Genomic DNA, 20,244 nt, shown 5'->3' with positions numbered 1-20,244 from the left:
ATGACTAAATCCTACTTATTGTCAATTTACTCGCTAATTAAATATATTTTTGCATGTACAAAATATGTGAAGGTTTTTGTTTTTTATCCTGAAATGAAAAGATAAATAAAATCCATTTCCAAAAAACAGGCGGGAGAAGAAAAGTAGGAAAAAGACCTTTTGTCTCGGGTGCCAACAGCAACCGGGACAAAAGGCCCCCCTTTTATCCCGGCTGCAAACTGCAACCGGGATAAAAGGGTACTTTTCGTCTCCCGCCTGGACGTACCCTTTTATCCCGGTTGCCAACTGCAACCGGGATAAAAGCCCCCCCTTTTATCCCGGTTGGTGGTGGCACCCGGGATAAAAGGGTAGGCTCCCAGCCCCACCTGGCGGATGCACCGTTTTGTCCCGGGTGCCGTTACCAACCGGGATAAAAGGGGGGGGGTTAAAAGGCACTGTAGCCCCTTCTACCCCCACGCCAGTTACACTTAGCAAAATTTTCACCAAATCCCGCACGCGTTTAGCTCTGTCGCCGCCCGTCCGCCTCTTTCGCCGGCCGCCGCCGTCGTCGTCCCCCATTGCCCCGGTTGTCGTCGTCCCGCCGCCGACCGCGCCCAGACATCCTCCTCCTCCATTGCCCCGGCCGACCCGCCTCGATCCTCCTCGTCCGTCGTGCCCGGCCCCTACCTCGTCGCCGCCGGCCACCAGAGCTCCATCGCGGGCCTCGTCGCCGCCTCCATCCTCATCGCCACCTCATCACCCCTCGTCACCCCTCGTCGCCATCCCGCCTCCGCCGTCCCGCCGTCCCGCGCGCCTTCGCTCCTTCGTTGCCTCGGCCGCCGTCCTCGCCGCCCCGACCGCCGCCGTCCCGCCGCCCCGGCCACCTCGTCGCCCCGGCCACCATCGACAACCACGCGCGAGAGGTCCGCCGCGCCGGCCGGCACTAGCGCCGGGAGTACCGCCTTGCTGACGCAAGCCGACCGGCTTGCGTCAGCAAGGGCCTTTTTTTAAGTTAGAAAATAAATAGGTAGTAATTAGGTACAAATTCAATAGATTTTTGTATATGTGTTTAAAAATCAAATTAGTGTAAATTAGTAGTAATTAGTAGTAATTAGGTTCGTCGCTCCGCCTAGGTTAGAAATGAATCGTGTTTCGTCATGGTTCCGTACCCGCCTCCGCCGTCCCGCCGCCCTGACCGCCGCCGTCACAACCTAGGCACCGCCCGTGGTTGCGTCCCCGCCTCCGCCGTGCCGCCGCCCTGACCGCCGCCGTCACAACCTAGGCACCGCCTGTGGTTCCGTCCCCGCCTCCGCCCGCCACCCTGACCTCCGCAAATTCATGTTATTGCTAGAAATTCGTAAAAATTCATATTATTGCTAGAAATTCGTACAAATTCATGTTATTGCTAGAAATTCGTAAAAATTCATGTTATTGCTAGAAACTCGTACAAAATTCATGTTGTTGCTAGAAATTCGTAAAAATTCATGTTCTTGCTAGAGATTCGTAAAAATTCATGTTATTGCTAGAAATTCGTAAAAATTCATGTTATTGCTAGAAATTCGTAAAAATTCATGTTATTGCTAGAAATTCGTCACAAAGTACTACTAATTTGTAGAAATTTGAATACATATTCCGGACTTTGTAGGATTCATGTTATTTTATGATTTCATTATATACATATAAGTAAGTCGATTTCTATGACTGTCATGTATGATTCCATGTATGTTTCAATCAATAGTTGAAATGGAAGACGATGAGACCGCAAGGTATATCATGGAGCAGATAATCGCTGGTGATGGTAGTGGCGGCAACCTTCCACTATCGTACACGGATGAAGAGGGCACCCAGGCGGACATGTTCCTCAACATGTCCGCCGATGGGAATGAAGAGCAACAGCCCCAGCAACACCTTGCCGTGGTGGAAGAATCCGGCGAGGTATATATAACGATTCTTGTATTGTTTCACGCCACCGTTACTACTATGTACTAATTAACAAATCTTGAACTGTTAGCCCTCCAGATCGATGCAAGGGTAGAAGACCCAAGGTCGTACAAAGGTGATGGAAGGGAGGCTTGTCATCACAGAAGTGACAGAAGAGGGCAGGCCGGTTGCTCCCGAGAAAGTAGCAAAGAAGTACGTGAGTCAGATCGGGGCAATCGTCCGGGACAACGTGCCTATCAGCATCAGAGAATGGAAGGGCAGAAGCACTAATCCGTACGCCCTCCCGGAGACAGAAAAGAATATGCTGTGGGAAGATGTCAACAGACATTTCACATTCCCCGAAGGATATATTGAGAAAGATATGAAAGCGTGGATGCTTAAGAAGATGGCTACACAATTTCAAACATTCAAGAAGATGCTGGATACCCACTACATTAAGAAGGGCCGAACTCCAGACTTCAATACGTGGCCAAAGTTGAGGGACCACTGGGATGCATTTGTTGAATATAAGAGGAGTGAAGACGGTGTGAAAAAGATCATGACCAACAAAACAAATGCTAGTCAGAAGGACTACCATCATCATCTGGGGCGAGGTGGGTATGGCTCAGTAATTCCCAAGTGGAGGAAGATGGAACAAGATCTGATCGAACAGGAAATCATACCTGCAACTATTGAATGGCCCGAACGATCAAAAAATTGGTACTACGCTCATGGAGGCTCCCTGAGACAAGAGGATGGGATGTTGATTTTTAATGACACAATACATGAGAAGGCCGAACATCTTGTGAAGAACACTGAAGATTCTAAGGCTGGGAGGTTGAAGGTGGACCGAGAAAATGATGAGCTCACATTGGCCCTCAGTAATCCGGAGCACCCAGGACGTTGCCTAGGGTTCGGGGTGGTTCCGTGGAAGTTTGCTTTCCGAGGCGACAGCACCTCGTACAGAAGCCGGAAGCGAAGAAAGGAACAGATCGAGGAGAGGTGGCGGCAGATGCTAGAATCTAAAGTGCAGGCACAAGAACAAAGAATGATAGAGGAAATCAATCGTCGAGTGGCCCACGCAGTTGCGGAGTTGGCTCGATGCGCAGACGCCCAGGTTAACCGTGCAGGAGCAACGGTTCCCCGTGGATGCCATCACGCAACGGACCTCATGTGAGCTGCATGCACCGATCGGCAACCTCACTATTAAGGTATACTTATACATAATATTTATGCAATCTTGTCAATTGATCCAGGCCTCGAGATCGGAGTTCAACTTGTTTACTTCTGCTATATGTACAGGTAGCGTACGGGAGTGCGTTAGCAACCCTAGCGGGGCAGAGCAGTCATGGCATGGAGATTCCACCTGGCTACGCCAGCGTCCGCGTAGAGCAAATAGTTGATAGCCAATATGAAGGTCTAGAGCTCGACCTCCCGGGAGGCGACGAGGAAAAGACATTGGCAGATGCGCTTCATGGGATCATTCTATGGTGAAAACGCTACATCATTATTCCCGGCACGGAGCCATCTCCTTAGAGCTCAAGACCGCTCCCGGTAGATCCCCAGCAGCGACCTTCTCCTCATACCTCGAGACCGTCATCTCCTGCTCCAGGACCGTCCCTTCCATCTATATCAAGGTCTCCATCTCCACCACATCCTGGTGCTGGGAGCGATGACGACAATAACGACACCCCTCCCCGATCACCATCGCCGGCACCAAGAGCGGCCCCCATGAAGGAACCTGCACCACCACTAAAGAAGTCACAAGCACCACCTCCCAAGCAAAGACAGAGAAAGAAGAAAACAAAGGAGCCTAAAGTGACTCGTAAGGAACGCTGGGAGGCAATGTCTCATGCGGAACAGTGGGCAGAAATCCAACGAGAGGCCAGTGAGTGGTTCAAGAAACAAGCCAAAGAAAAAAAAAGCAAGGGAGATGGAGCCACCGCCAGTAAGTCGAAGAGATTTAAAATTTTTTATCAGGATGGAAGAAGGAGCCAAGAAAAGGATACCACTCCTATCAAACTATGAACGGGCTCTAGTAAAGGCTGATGAAAAGGATAAAAGGAAAGGAAAGTCATCTTCCAGCGGTCCTGTCCCCGACCTCAGCCATTTATCAAAAAAAGATGCTCAATGGGTAAAAGCAATACCCTTGGATCAACAAGCAAATGTATTGAAGTTCATGGAAGAAACAGGTCTGGGACTTGATGAATGCATAGGGCAAGTTGAGACGCCAACTGCACCGCCCCCTGAGCCGAGATGGCCTTATGAGCTACGCAAACCTCTAGTAAAGCCTTCATTGGTACGGAAGCTATCAACAAAGATGTACGCATTCCATCAATGGTACATGATGGCATCCGCCGACTCGAGGGAGATGCTCGGCCTAAAGGTAAAACCGATAGATTTTCACGGCGAAGGCGAGAAAGTGCTGTGGCTAGACTTCAAGGATATATACAAAGTGTACCATCATGATGCCCTGGACGTCTCTCTAATCAGCGCTTGGGTTCTGTAAGTGTCCGTTTATCTCTACATGTAAATTTTAGCATGCGTCACCGTACTAACTTCGTCTTCCATTTCATGTAGGATGCTAATTCAGACATGTCGCCGAGAGGCGTACCTACATATAGGCTTCATGGATCCATCTGTAGTTAACCAACAACAGATACAATTAGCGCCGGAAAAAACCTTGGTGGAAGTGTACAATGTCTTAGACAAACAAACATTCAAGGATTTCATACTACTTCCATACAACTTCAAGTAAGTGTGTGTATACCGTCTACTTTCGATGTCTTTTTCCTTATCTCTACATGTTAGTTAGCTCTAATATGCATGAACATTTTACGCACGCAGCTTCCACTGGATCCTTATTATAATTGAGCTTGAAAGAAGCCACGTCACTATCTTCGATTCGTTGAGGAAAGATCCGGTGGAGTACCAAGAAGTGCAAGACATGCTAGGCTTATAATAATTCTGGACCTTTATCTCTATGCAAAAGTTTGTTTCCTAAATTTTATCCCTGTTACACTATATCATTCATTATTCTAATCCGCAGCGCATGGAAATAATTCAGAAGGACACACAAAGGTCCATTCAAAGAAAAACTTACATGAAACACAGACTTCCCGGTACGTATGAAGTCTGCACATTTATTACATTGTATAACAAGAATATTTCATAACTTATTTTTTTCCGCACTGAAGTGCTTAAGACAGGAACCCGGGAATAATCTATGTGGCTACTACATCTGTGAGCACATGCACAGTTTTATGGGACCCAAGGGACTGAAGATGACGCCGCACAACTTTAAAGTACGTAAAATAAAACTATTACTAGTTAATTATTTTCTAGCTCCTTATATGTATTTGTTCGTGCAACATTCACAAATTTTCAAATTATAGATGTTAAATATTCAACAAGGACTCTTGAAGGAAGAAAGAGTAGCGGCAATATGTGAAGGTCTCATTGGATTCCTAATGGACGAGGTGGTAGATCCAAAAGGAGATTTTTATTACGATGGACGACAATTAGAAACTCCGATCAGCAACACCACGACGGGAAGATTGTAGATAGATACTTTGATTTATTTGTATATATAATACGCGCTAATTATGATCGATTTGTACTAGTTGAATTGTGTATATGAATTGTGTATATATATAGGAATTGTATAATTACAAATCCCATTCGTTTAAATACTAGTTAATTTCGTTCTAAAAAATCTCAACTACTAAAGGTTAACAAAAGGGCCGCGGTACTACGTACGTGATGCATGCATGAAAAATTCAGGTGCCAGGCAGTGCCATGCAGAGCGCCATTTAGTCCCGGTTGGAATCCAGCCGGGACTAAAGGGGGCACCCTTTAGTCCCAGTTGCTTTTACCAACCGGGACTAAAGGGGGATCTTTACTCCCGGTTAAAAGACCCGGGACTAAAGACCCCCCTTTTGTCCCGGTTGGTTTATCCCGGATGGATTTTCGGGAGATATGCACCCTACCAACCGGGACTAAAGGCCAATTCTCTACTAGTGGAATGGACTTCTGGGCGTTGGCAGCCTTCCGGCCTCCGGGCGTGACCCTTGACCAGGGTCTTGGGTGCTTTATATAGGCGGAGGAGATCAGCTTGAACCCTCGGCCAAGCCACGCGTATGCGCGTTTAAACCGTCGTGAACTCTATCTCTAAGCAAAGCGTACGCATCTTTATCTCTAATCTCCAAGCATGATACGGTCAAACCAACCCAAGTCTATCTCTATCTGGATGGAGCAAGAGCTCACGTATTGAGCTTATTTATTTAAACCGCCTAGTACTCCATCTCCAGCGATGTGCATGCACACAGAATTTTCTCCAACATCATGTCCAAACCGTATGCTATCGGTACATGCCGCACAGAATACACTCTCGTAATAAACTTGTACATGATAGAACAGAATTAATACATGATAGACACGTACGTGACTTGGACCTAACCTGGTTTCAACAGGTCTCACGTATAGTTGATATGAAGCTCTATTTCTCCTTTTCCTCCTATAAGCAAGATCTTTTATCAATAATTCAAAACCAATTGAAATATTGACGTCCTCCCAGTTAGGCATGCAAGAGTTTGGCCCAAATATTCTAGAACCATGGGAAGGGGCCCACACATCATAGGCTTTTTAAAAACCATGACTAATATTGTAAATGTTACTCTACATGGTAAAAATAATATGTCACCTCTCACTATATTTTGTGCAAAAATAATCATCGAACACTTCAGGACCTGCCACTCACCATCGGGTGTAATTGAAGTCGTATAGGGATGGGATCTGAGTAGAGATAGTAACCAATCACATAGACACGTAACCACACTACCGCAGCGACCCTCATACGTGCCAGCGCGAGAACCTCATTAGTGCCGATGATGGACCCGCTACCACGGGTCCGATACGAATGAGGGTACATTGTTCATGCCGGTGTCAGAACCAACACGAATAGCTTGATAAATGTGGTGTACTATTCCATCAGTTATAATATGTTATTATTCTAATCAGCTCTAAATCTATCGGTGCTTGTTAAGCGCCAATATGTTTGGGGTTGTACTCCTAGCGGTGTCTAATTAGGTTGCAATGTTTGTTAACCTATAATTACTGGGTAGATTAGCAGGGTAGATTAGCACAAGTTAATATGCTTTCATAACAACAACATATTACTCTCATCATCGACTGAACATAACTGATTAAACATCAATTGAACAGAACTGAGCAGAGCATATAAATAACAACTGAACTGAATTGAACACATACATCAACTGATGATAAACATCTACATCAATGGATCAAATAAACATCTATGTAACACGTAAACATCAACATTGATCAACAGAACACATAAACATAGGTTAGTACTTAATGGATCAACTGAAACTACTGAATTAAACTAACACAAACTAGAATAGTTCATCATGATTTGACCCTTTAGCACCACTTGTTTTCGCAACACCACACATTTGGTTGCAGTATTTGGTTCTATGGCAACCAATGGCATAATTGGTAGCGATATATGGGCCTTATGGCCTTGCATTAGTCATAAGCTGTGTTGCAAGAGGGAGGCGCTAATGCTATAGTGGAAAAGGTGGTTGCGAGTATGGGTTCCTATTGCCACAACTAGTGTTGAGTTGTGATAATATTGATTTTGTGTTGCGATAGCTAGGCGTTGTCACCACCATTGTAAAGTTGGTTGTAAGTAGCTGTGCATATGGTATAATTACATCGTCTCAATCTTGACCAAATCTTGACCTGCGTTGCAATAGCTGTTGCTATATTGCATCCAAAAAAAGATTAGTTGCAAGTAGTTGTGAATATGGCCACGATGAAACTGTGTTTCTTTAATCTTGCCCTGCGTTGCAAAAGATCTTATTATATTGCATCGAAAAAGTCATTCGTTGTATCTGTTGAGGTTTTATTGCCACCAACATCATATGTGGCTACATTTGAGTATATTTGGTTGCTAGAATATTTGTATTGCCACTAAAATTTATTCGTGGGCATTATATATCATATACACTAGTGTGAAGCATGCACCCGACGCGCTAATCTTTTGACCAATTAAGTAAATTCTTCATTAAGAGGATTGATATTCGTGCACCAGTGTCAAGAATGTGATATATTTTTTGGGGAGAAAATAAAATTGGTGGCTATAATTAGGTCATTGCATACGTTTATGTTTAGATCTATATGTCTCGATGTGACAGAAGAAATTATGATCCTTAATAATGACAAATAATGCCTGCATGCGATAGTATAAATATTAACTTTAAAGAAGATGCGTAACTATTCTTATATACTCACCAATGCGAAGGCAGCAGATTGGAATGAGAATCAAGTATGATAAATGTATAGTAATCTCAGTCACGTTGCCTTTACTCGTGTGCGAAAGTAAACCAGCTATTATTGAAATAAGTTACATGGTGACATAATATACAATTACATAATAACGGTAGAAGTCAAGTATTAAAGTACATGAGCACATTAACTGGTGGCTTAAATTCAATGCTCCAAGTTGAATCATCCCCTGCAATGCCTCTTATATCCAAGGTCCCAACTATAATGGATGTGCCCCATGGTTCTCCTGGACAATCTAGTGTACCTTCAATTGCAGCTGTAAGTATGACTTCCATCAATTTCCGTGCTATTTTTTAGGAAAAGTTTTATTAACTGTAAATTTTTGACAAATAATACTACTGTGGCATAATTCTTTCATTGTGTTTGTCCTAGCTGATGAAAGGCAATAATATCCATCTCAAATAACAGATGCTACGATAACGAAATATGATATCAGCAACATCACTAAAATTTATGTACATGGCAATATCATTTGGATTGTTGTCCAACAGTCTCTGATTAACACCAAGAAATGCTACTGGCTGATGATCTCTGAGCCGCTAGCACCCTGCACACCAGCAACCATAGGCTTTAGCTTCAATTCATACTCCTGAAAGGTGATGCGGGAGAGCAGGACGCAGCCTTCCATTCCATGGCCACTGCGGTGGCATTGGTGGCAGTGTTCACCACTGAATAACCTTTTGCGAAGAACAGTAATATGAGCACCTTCCAACTTCCTGTCCAGGGTGTAATAGAATGTCCATTTAGTATCAACTCCAATAGCAAGTCTGTATAGCATATGTAACTTGATGCATCCTTGGCCATCACAAGTTAACTCTTTGCTCAAGCTACTTTAGAAGTCCATAAAAGAAGAATATCACAAATAAAAGCTTTATATGCATGCCTAGTACCTAAAAAGAATTGACATGAATCATATTGCAATGAACATGATTTGACTATTTAATTCAGAAACATGAAATATTATGCTGACAACTGAACCAAATAACAATTTTTGCATATATAAGAAAGCCATAGAAAGTTAGATGCTTGGACACACAAATGGACAAATTGCATCTCTTTTTTTTTTGAAAAATGAATGTGTAGATTGTGAGAAAAAAATTACCTCATCATCAATAGTCCCTCTACCACTCTGTGGTGTCACTGGTAGTTTAGGAATGTTCAACAATTTAGTTGTTATGGTTCTTGAAGTATGGCTTGGCTAGTCTCTGAAGCTGCAAATTGCATCAGATTACCACCATATATGTTGAATGCAGTAAACATAGGCAGAGGCAGAGGCAGCCTCCTATCCAAGCTCACTAACATTGACTAAGCTCTAACTTCTGTAAGATATATGACATTAACATATATGGTTCATGCAACTCGGAAAGCTTGAGCTAGGAAAAAAAGGGAAGCACAATATAAGTTCAGTCATCACAGAAATTTATTAATCTTAAGAAACTTTACTATGCTTGGTAGTTCTAAGAATCAACTTTAGTCAGTCTTTTAGGATGCCACCATCATCATTGAAATGCATCCTATTATACAGAACTCTTCTATGGTTTAAAACTCCCACATTTGATTGGTCACATGTACAACTGGTGGGCACATGCTTAACAAAATTTTTTAGTATTTAGCACAGATAGTCTAGTCAATAGCATAATACATTCTGAGCTTGTTAGAGCCAATTCTCAAATTAACCATGCATCTATTTCTACAAGCATTTAGAGAAATAAATATTGTAGCTCATCAGTAGAATCTAACAATCTGTATGGTATGAAAATTTGAAGAAGAAATTTTTAACTATACAATGTTCAATCCAGTATTCAATGGCACAAACAAAGAGAAAGCACACTTGTAATAGTTTCTTCCCAGTGTAGGCATATGTAATGACTCTCTAGAACCAATTAGACAGAACATTATCACCCTCATCTGCTGCATACAAATAAATTTATAAGAGCTAAGGAGTGTGCAAGTGAGCATTCTTTAATTTAAATATTCCAATTAGGATAGCATGGGTGTGCATCATTCTCAAATAGTTTTGCAATTACCTGAGGAGCTAAGGGGCTATGTCTGAACAAATCTCAGCTGCTCCATGTCAGAAATAGGGCATGGCAATTAAGTTTAGCAGCAAACACTGAAAGAGCAAGATATTTACAAAGACACATGCTCATTTGTAAAGTCCAACACATGCGCTTGTGGTGTTGCGGTATGGTAATCAGCAGCCATCTCACAAAAGGGATTACAAATGTCAAAGGTAACAGGGTTACAAATAACACATTAATTAGTAGTCCTCCTTGATATAAGAAATCAACAATGCTTACCTCAGTCAATTGATTTCTTTCCTGTGTTCTTGGACATTGGAGCACGCTGGGGAACGGAACAATAGAAGGCCTTGCCTAGGCACGGGAGGAGAAGATCTGAGGCTCCAAAGCCAATTTGTCTCAAGTCCACGGCCGAGTGGATGGAGCCCCGGCCCTCTCCAGGGTTGCGTAGGCGGCATCACGGCGGCGTCGGGTTTGCTGGGGTCGGAAACGATGGCGCTGGCCCTCCTTGCTTGGTGTGCTCCAGCGATGGCTCCCCGTATTGTTGTTTCCCTCCACACCGACGTTCGCTAGATCTAAGGATAGGGAAAGAAATGAAATGCTGAGAGGGAGAGAGATGTAAGAGAGAGGAGGGGGAGATTGGTAAATACCTGCTCAGCGCCGACTCACCTCAACGTTCGCTTCTCCGTCACACCGGCCACGCTCCATCCCCTACGGCTACGTGGGTTCGTGCCGCTGATGCCCTTCGTCACTGGCGTCGAGCTGAGCCCGTCGGAGCTAGGCTGCCCAAACGACATGACAACGGAGGCGGCCAGGCGTGGAGGCAGACGTAGGAGGTGCGGTCAGGGGAGGAAGGAGGCGAGGCGCAGTTGGGGGAGGGAGGAGGCAAGGCGCGGCTGGGGGTGGGGTGGGACGACGACAGCTTCAATATCTGGGAGGAGGATGCGACCGGCTTCCGTATGTGCCGGCCGCCATGGATGACACGGCCGCAGTCCTCCTCTGTCGTATCTTTCTTTAAGGATTCCTATGAGATCCAGTTCACATGTGATTAGAACATTAGCATGAAATTTGGAAATGCTAACTTAGCACTCTCTTGAATAGGTCATTCTCTGATGGTGCGGCTAGTTCACTGTCCTTTTCACCGTCCATGTTTGCTGTCTGGTAACTTCTTTCGTAATTTTGTACCCCTATTCCAAGAACAGTACAGACAAAAAAAACTTAGGTTTCCATCTGTTCATAAACAAAGATTCTGACATAAATGTTTTACAAATATTCGGAGGCAAATTCCATTAACATTGAACAATAAGTGAAACTCAGCAGAAACATAAAATTCTTAGAACTTTGATATGTCCAGGGCCATGCTCTATATTTGTCCAGTTAGTACATGTATAGCTCAATGCATTTAGGTTTGCTTCCCCCATACAATTCTAAAGAGCATTAGTTTACTTCAGATCAGTGATGGATATTTACCTTGTTGTGTGCAGCATCTGTTGGTACATCTACATTCAAGAATGACCCTTTAGGATTTTTTTAGAATGATCCTTTAGGATATATTCCATTCTCGATCTCAGTCAAGATAGTATTTATGAGCAGCATAGACACCTCTGCAGACACCTTGAGGTCATTAACACTACTCTGACCCGCAACCCTGTACAATTGGGAGATCTAATTGAGTTATCAGTTTTGGCTGACTTGCATCGATTCAGCACATAGCTAGGATGACATGGCTGAGAGCAGGAATATGCAAATATTGGACAGAGGTACATCAAAATTGACTTTGTGTTTTTGTAAATTAACAGGTTCTGAGATCTATTGAAATTGCAGAAGAGCCATAAAACCACCAGGTCAGGAGCCATAAAACTCACAATAAGAATACGTGGTATATCTATTAAGATACTTCAAAACTCACCATGTCAGGAACCACACCATCAAAGAGCTTCCCAGAGATGCGTAAAGAGGCACAGTCGGCAGGAGTTCAGGGTGCCATGTGATGCAGTGGCTAACACCCGATTTTTCTCTGCATTTTCGATGAAAAGTAGACAAATATAAAACCTTTAGGAAGGAGAGTGGTGCCACAAGATAAGAATGGCATGGGTAATGCATTTCATCGAACATGAACAACTGATAGCCAATGCACTCAAATAGATGAGAACTCAAGGAGCATCAGGACAGAAACATGGCATTGCAGTGTGTGAGGCAACATGAATTACACTTACATGATTCGGTGATGAATCCATTGTCTGCCCGGCGTGGCGGTAGCATCGACCTGGCCGGCGAGGAATGGCTTGCCGACAGCGTGGACATGGCGGCGTGCGGCGAGCGAGGAACGGCTCGCCGACAGCATGGACACAGCGATGTCGTGGCTCCGGCGCGGCGGAGCAGAGAGGCGTGCCTGGTGAGCGGGCGGCGGTGGCTGCGGGATAGGACAACGGGAGGAGTCGGTGCGGCGCCGGTGGCGTCAACTCGGAGACGCAGCGGCGGCGGCGGCTGTGTGTGTGAGAAAAGCAACAGAAAAAAACGTGGAAAAAAATGGGGTGGGGAGATGGGGCGGTGGTGTCTGCGGGAAATTCACGGAAAAAAAGGGTGGGGAGATGGGGCAGACGGACGACGGGGTGAGGGCTAGCGGACGGACGGCAAAAAGAATGAAGTATCGTAAAAAAATCCCCTTCTTACTTTTTTTATTAGTGGTAAGAGATTAAAACATTTGGAGTAATTCCAGTCAAGGTTGGAAATAATTAAATTTTAAAATATGTGTATAATTGCCAATAAATATAATTCATTTTACATAAAAATATGTGAATGCAATGTTATATCAAATTGACATGAAAAAGATAAAGTTTACTAGTACTCATCACCTTAAATCATAGTGGGAGATGGGTGTGACTACGGAGACATGCTATTTCAACAGCGTAGCTACCATTGCCTCTCCAACGTGCCATCCTGCATCAACGCCACCCGCTATTGCCTCTCCTGTGGCTTCCGACATCAGGACTGCCCACCATTGCCTCTACAGCATGGCATCACGCATCGGTGCCGTGCATCATTGTCGGTGGCGGAGAGGGGATACAAGGCGGCAACACAACAATCAACAGTGGTGGTGGATTCAATGGATCCAATTCCAAAGGGATAAGGCAAGGCATCAATGACTAGCGAGTCCCCTTGGTCAATTTTGGTCAAAATTCGCTGAAACTCTTCAAATTGCAACATCAAATCCATTAAAACTCTGCAACCTCATCTAAAAAATTTGATGATTTCATCCACTTATTGTAAGTGGCAAGACATCATACTTTTGGGATGCAATTTTTCAAACTACTTATAAAATGAAACCAACCGTGCTCTATCATGACACCAACTCATCAAGACACTCTATATTGATTGTATGTGCATAGTAAAACTATAAAACTATCAAACATATATTGATTTGGCCTATATATGTGTGCATCAACTCTATATGACTTGTGCCTCGTAAACATGTACACACCACCAATAACAACATATATATTTTTTCTCCAATGTTTTTATCCTATTAGATGCACATGTAGTTCAATTTGAAATTAATTTCGATAACCATGTAGAAATTTATTTAACATATAGATAATAGTAAATTAGTTCCTAAATTTTTGAAACTTCTAGAAGGCAACTTATTCGTAATCTATTACATATAAAAAATGATTTGGTGCATAGAAGATAATTATTTGTGTGTTACTTAACAATGATGCAATAATAAAAGGAAAAAGGAAAAGGAAAAATGTAAGAAATAAAAAAGGCTTCATAAGTTAGTTAAACGGGGCGAATCAATTGGCCCTGGGACATTCTTGGATGAGGTCTAGTTCATTCTAGCCGTCTAGAATCGATCTAATAGTTCGAATCCATGCCGAGATGAATAAAAGGTATAAAGATGGTAATGAGCACAGAATATCCGCGTGCCCACGGGTAAGAAACCCGACAGGCAAGGATCCGGGTGCCAGTCTTTGCCCACAAGCACGGATGCATGCGGGCGACATTATAAACCCAACGGATAGTAGCTGATAGGCAAGATAAAATGATATCCACACCTGCTATCCGCCAAATCTGCTTTATAGACCTGATATGTGGGACTAGGTCTGACATATGGGACCTCGATGTGTAGCATTCCTAGGGTTTATTTGTTTCCAGGACCCCTCACCTCCCATTCTCCACCCAGCCGCCACACACGCCGAACCCCGACGGCCGACACCCCTCATCTCGAACTCTTGATCTGCCCGTGACTCCGCGGGTCCCGCGGGATCCCGACTCCCCCAATCCCTATCCTCCAAGACCACGCCGACCTCCTCCCTGCAGCCAGTGCTAGAACCACGCTTCCGTCTTCCCAACAGCGGACGGTCAAATCTTGGACAGAGAACAGCGCCTGCGGCCTGCACGATCAGGAGTAATGCCGTCACACCAACCTACCGAGTAACTTGTCCTTGGCCACTTCAAAGTTCAAGATGCTAGCTATTGTTTCCTGTAATTGATTTGGATCTGGGAAGTCTGCGTGCTAGCTTGGTGATTTGTGCACCGATGGTTGCAATAGAATGGACTAGAGAATTCCTTGGCTTGCTTAGAATCCTAATTTATCCCCAATTTATTTTTTCAATTTATTCCTTTCTTCCTAGATTTTGGGCTAGATTCAGTCGAGATCCTGACAATATGTTAAATTTCTTGACATGCAGCAGTAGCTCCAAGTGCCAGCCTCCGGCAAATGCTGCCTCTGGTCTTCTTGTGACTCCAGGTGATATTGAAGTTGAAGGGCATAGATGTATCTTGTTTGTGTGTGAAATGACGAATGTACTATGATGAACTATGAAGTGATGATGGACTATGCTTCATATTTTTGCTGTGAACTACAAGTTCCTGTATGTCAATATGTGATGTTTGATGCCTCGTGCCTGTGTATTGGTTGGAAGCTGGAGGGCACACGGGCATGCCCGTGGGTAACACATGCCCGCGGATGGTGGGTGACGGGTGCGGGCGCGGGCGAGCAGCGTGGGATGGGGTCGCCTCCCTCGGCGGCCTCCTAGCGGCACAACGTGGGGCAGGCCTACCTCCCTCGGCCGGCGTGCTAGGGGCGGCAGGGACGGGCGGCCACGGTGGAGGCTGCCTCCCTAGTAGGCTCGTGCCGGAGTCGCGCGGGGCGCTTCCATGGCCGGCAGCGATGCACCTCCACACCCGTTGCCCCCTTTTGTCTTCCTGCTCCTGCACCAAACTCAGCACTGCCAGGGGAGATTTTTAACCTTCTGATTTCAGATTCAAGCACAGTTACTGAACTCGATCTTTAGTGAGACTTGTATAGTTCCAAAGCATTGTTTCAGATCCTGTGATGTTTTTGTGCGGCTAAATTTATTCAAAGGATTGTGCTTCAGCTCTTAATATATACAAGAAGAATGAATCTCAGTCACACCTAGGAATGCTTAAAAAATATCTGAATTAATGTTCTATTAGTGAGTTCTGTAGATGCCTGATTAATCATTAGTACATCTGTGACATGTATCCATAGATATGTTGTGATTTTCTTCTGATTCCATGGGCAGTTCATGCCATTTTATTTTCTGAATTGATCTACAACCAGTATTTCTGAATTTCTAGTAGCTCGGATAAGTTTATTTTATTAACTTTTTTATTTGCTGGTTGCTGCGTTTAGTTGTCTAATATTTGGGTAATGATCCATGTTTACTTTGCTTCTGTTCAGAGTATTGGTCCAGTGGCTTCATAGGAAGTGTTTTTTGCTTCGGAGTGAGGCTTCAAATTGTTGCTGTGAAGGTAGGTCCAGCTTCCCTTTCCTGTTAATGTCCCCAACTTTTGTTAGTTAGGTTTGGCTGAGAGGAGTAATCATGATTACATAGGCCTACAAGGTAAATACTTAAGGAACTTGACTTATAGGACATGATCATATGAGTATAAAGAGAGCAACTCTCTATGAGTAAAGAAAATGAATCATAGTGTTCTGTGTTAGTTCTGTATAATTTCTTCCTTCATTCTTTTTTTTTTGACTTTATACTATTGTCCGTTTACTCCTTTTTCATGTATAGAATTTGTTTATAGAGAAAATGAGGTGATCTCTTGTCAGACGATGCTTATCTGAATAAATCAGATCAAAAACCTGTGATGATCATTCCACATCACACAAGAATCTTAACTGCAGAATGATGTAATGTGGAAATGCATGCCTAACATGTATAAATAATTATGCATTTTAGGAAACTAATTTGAATAAACAATGCCAATATGTTTTGGAGACTATACATAGATATTATGAGACCCATGCAGACAAACTTTTTTTTCGAAGACAATGTACTTTTGATCATAAGGTGCTTCCGAAAAATATATGTAGCCTATGCCTTCACTAGACCAGCTTGTAAGTCTTTGATAAGTGAATAATCTGTTACCTTCAATTAACATCAGCACATGGTTTTCTCAGGTATTGCTATCAACCCATCTTATCAGTTCTCTTTTTTGCAGTTAGTTTATAATTGAATGATAAAATTGGAGGAAAGCAGCTACATAGGCTACAACCCTATCCCTCTACAGACTGCAGGTCATTGAGGTTTGTTCCGTTTTAAGTTTCTCTTTCAAATAAGAGGTTTCTTCAGTTTTCAGTAATGATTTTTGTCCAGTGTTTAGTTACAGAAGGTATCATCTATGGCATACTATATGCTAGCTTTCTTTTCTTTAGTTAACACTTTTTATTTGTTAACACTTGAGACAAGAACATTTTTTTCCAATCCTATAGACATGATACCTGAAGCAAACTACGCAGTGAAGCTACCTTTGGCTGTTTAAACAATTTATAGTGGGAGATTGGGAAATAATTTGTAATAATGTAGTGTCAATCTCTTTTATTTTCTATGCATGAAGTTGAAGCAATATCTTCTATTTTTCTAGGATCTCTAGATTAAACTATGTTGTTATGCCTGCACTTGCTATCTCATCCAATTAAAATTCAATACCTTTTGATGATTGCCTTCCTCATCAGTTATTTATAGCAATGGTATTAATTCATATGGCTTGGAATTGGCCATATTGGCCTACCAAAGTAATTGGAACCTATAGGTTTATTAGTCAATCATAACTTCTAAATTCTCTAGTCACCAAGGGACTACTATTCAATTTGTTGTTGTCTCTCTGATCTATTTTTCCTGCAAATTCTTAGCTCTATTGGCTTCATATTTCATATACTTTGCTTATATATTTGTTTTGTGCAGAGACACAAGTCATGTGGAAAAAAGAAAAAAGGAGTACTTATCCTTAATTCCTATGCATTTTTGCTAATAGGTAACCACTGTCATGAGTCATTTATTGTTCATATGTGTAATCTAAAATTGTATACCATGCTACACCATTCGGTGTGATATAATTAAATTAACATAACATGTGTGTTCATTCATAGGTGATTACGGATCAATACTAACACATAAGCATATGTGTGCCTCTAAATTCTATGTGTGTTCATGAATTGCAGGAAAGTATGGACAACTAAAATATTTAGAGAAAGCTTTATGCCTATATGCTGGCGATGGACTTCTAGAAGAACGGAGAATTACAGAAAGGTTTATTGGTAACTGCTGGTGTCGATGGGGAATGAATAGATCAATAAGAGAACTCATATTTAGTTTTATTTTATTATGCCAAACATAGTTGCAAACTTATAGTCAGAGATGATGTTTTTATTCTGCTGTGGTCATGTTTATTTTAGCAGTACTCTAGTCATTGTGTTATTACTTTGGTTGAGACATATATTAGAAGTTAATGAAGGTTTGAGTTCTTATATGTGATGATGAATTATATGTGATGATGAAGTATATACTCATGGCACAATTATTTTGTAGCAACAATAAAATTTCAGGCCACAAAATGAAATTAAAAAGGTCCTAGCTAAAATACCCTCGTTGCAACAAACCACTGCGCAACCATCATTTGTTGTTGCAATATACATTATTGTCACAAACTTTATGTGTTGCTGTAGGACGTGTCTACCACCAACAATGATTTGTTGCATTTTCATCTATTACCACCAACAATGATTCGTCGCATTTTTCATCTACTACCACCAACAATGATTCATTGAATTACCTTTTATTGCCACCACCAAATGAAAGTTGCAATTGTGACTCTAGCCATCAAATTTGTTACGTTACAATATTTATTTAATGCAATGAAGCACAGTGTATGGCAATATGGTAATATTCCCATGTAACTATGGGGTGACAATAAAGCTATTTTGCGACAAGTTCATTAGTGGCAATACCACGTCGTTCATTGCAACAATAACTTATGCAACGATTCTGCTGGTCGCAATATCCGTGCTTGCAACCATATCACGGTTGCGTTAGTTTTTTTATGCGGGTTGCAAAACCACCATATTGCAACACTACATCCAAAAGGATGCAAGAACCTATTGCACCGTTCCAAATGCAACCATCTGTCAACGACTATACATAGATACAATTGATCCATATTGCAACCAAAATAGTAATATTGCAACCCAATATAGGCGTCACGACAGGGCTGGATCCTAGTAGTAACAGAACCGACTGGGCCAAAGAGCAATTTGATCATAACGCTCTGGTGCTTACATCGCTGAAGTACGCAACTTGCGGCACCGCCGCCACCATGCCGGTAGAACCTCTGCCATCACCACAACTGCAACAGAGGTTATGGTCGAAGGGGAGGCAATGGTAGTGGCAGGTGAGCTCCCACTCCAAAGCTGCACGAGCATGAACCTCGGCCACAGCCGTTGAGGCCACGGTGGCGGCGAATCTGGCCCGCGACTTGATGGCATCGGCGACAGCAAGGGCGGAGCCCGCAAGCACCTTTCGCGCCTTAGCCATGGGCCGAGCTGATGTGGTGGTAGCATGTGAGGCAACCCCCGTCATTAAGCAGAGGGTGCCTCTCTTGTCACGGAGGCAACCAAAGCACGAGCGACAGCTGCTGCAATGGCCGCCACCGTGTCTGTACTGCCGCAGCCACGATGGCAGCTTCTTTGGCTGATGGCGCCATGGAGGAGCAGGAGGAGGCCAGCGGCGGTGCGGGCATGGAGGAGGAAGAGGAAGAGGCCGGCGGTGGCGTAGGTGTGGACTGTATGGAAGTGGATAAGATTAGGGTGCTGTGTAGTATATATAAGAGATCTGGACCGGTTAGAATAAATTAACATTCTAACTCGTCCAATTTAAAATCAGTTAAATAAGTTAACATTCGAACCAGCCCATTTTTGAGCCGGTTAGAGGGTTCTTTTTATTAAAAAATTAACAAAATAATTAGAATACAACATATAATAATATTAAAAAAATCGCAAATTTGTTCGGTGCACACGAAAGATAACCGAATGTTCGATCCACAATAGTTCCACAAACATTAATATATTACAAATTATGATGTGAAAACATCAAAATAATTCTCTTGCACCCTCGATCCTCTTGATATTGTCATAGGACTCAAGAATACTGAGCATGTTGATTCGTAGGAAGTCCACGTACTAATCCTAGTAGCGTCAGTAGTGGACCTAGAGCTTGTGGACATCTTCTGACAAATCGAGCTTGGCATAGAAGGTCAAGTCTTCCGAACACTAAGGATCATCATCTTTGGCAATCTTGAAATGCTACTAGCCTAGCTTCTTGGCTAGGGCTGATGGTGGCGCTTATAAAGGGATCATAACAATACTTCTCAACATATGGCACGGCAACCTCCGTTTCATCACCATGGGTGAAGCCTAGTTGAGCTAGCACGCAGCGAGAGACGAAGAGCTCCTGAATTGGTGTCGATGGCCATTCGCCATCGTCCATGCCAGCCATATCTCGATCTAGATTAAAGATACAAAGTAAGATTCAGAAATAAACAAAAGAAATTGAGATCGTATATCACAAAACTTACACTACTTTTGGAGAAGGGGGGCCTTCGATGGATGAAATTAAAGGAAGCAAAGGCGCGGGGCGCAGAGACA

The 20,244-nt window shown here is 43.1% G+C and overlaps 2 long non-coding RNA genes across 15 annotated transcripts; one reads left to right on the top strand and one right to left on the bottom strand.

The window, feature by feature from the left end:
- Positions 1-8,657: 8,657 nt before the first annotated feature.
- LOC101754997 lies at positions 8,658-12,825 on the bottom strand. Of its 8 annotated transcripts, none has more exons than XR_002677229.1 (7): positions 12,506-12,825; positions 12,199-12,306; positions 11,760-11,937; positions 10,940-11,476; positions 10,296-10,864; positions 9,371-10,179; positions 8,658-8,984 (listed from the first exon to the last, which is right to left on the bottom strand). It is a non-coding gene; the product is annotated as an uncharacterized LOC101754997 (long non-coding RNA). The 8 variants fall into 8 exon arrangements; XR_002677228.1 differs by having other exon boundaries at positions 9,371-10,176; XR_002677226.1 differs by having other exon boundaries at positions 9,371-10,473; positions 10,569-10,864.
- Positions 12,826-14,453: 1,628 nt separating this feature from the next.
- On the top strand, positions 14,454-18,074 carry LOC101754723. Of its 7 annotated transcripts, none has more exons than XR_001163768.3 (6): positions 14,454-14,697; positions 14,984-15,039; positions 15,215-16,067; positions 16,767-16,851; positions 17,510-17,579; positions 17,767-18,074. It is a non-coding gene; the product is annotated as an uncharacterized LOC101754723 (long non-coding RNA). The 7 variants fall into 7 exon arrangements; XR_002677532.1 differs by having other exon boundaries at positions 14,455-14,697; positions 14,981-15,039; XR_001163766.3 differs by having other exon boundaries at positions 14,455-14,723.
- Positions 18,075-20,244: the final 2,170 nt, after the last annotated feature.

The sequence above is a fragment of the Setaria italica genome, chromosome IV (assembly GCF_000263155.2).
Source record: "Setaria italica strain Yugu1 chromosome IV, Setaria_italica_v2.0, whole genome shotgun sequence".
In the NCBI taxonomy this organism is placed as follows: domain Eukaryota; kingdom Viridiplantae; phylum Streptophyta; class Magnoliopsida; order Poales; family Poaceae; genus Setaria; species Setaria italica.
Note: the sequence above shows the minus strand (reverse complement) of the source record. Positions and strands in the feature narration are given on the sequence as shown.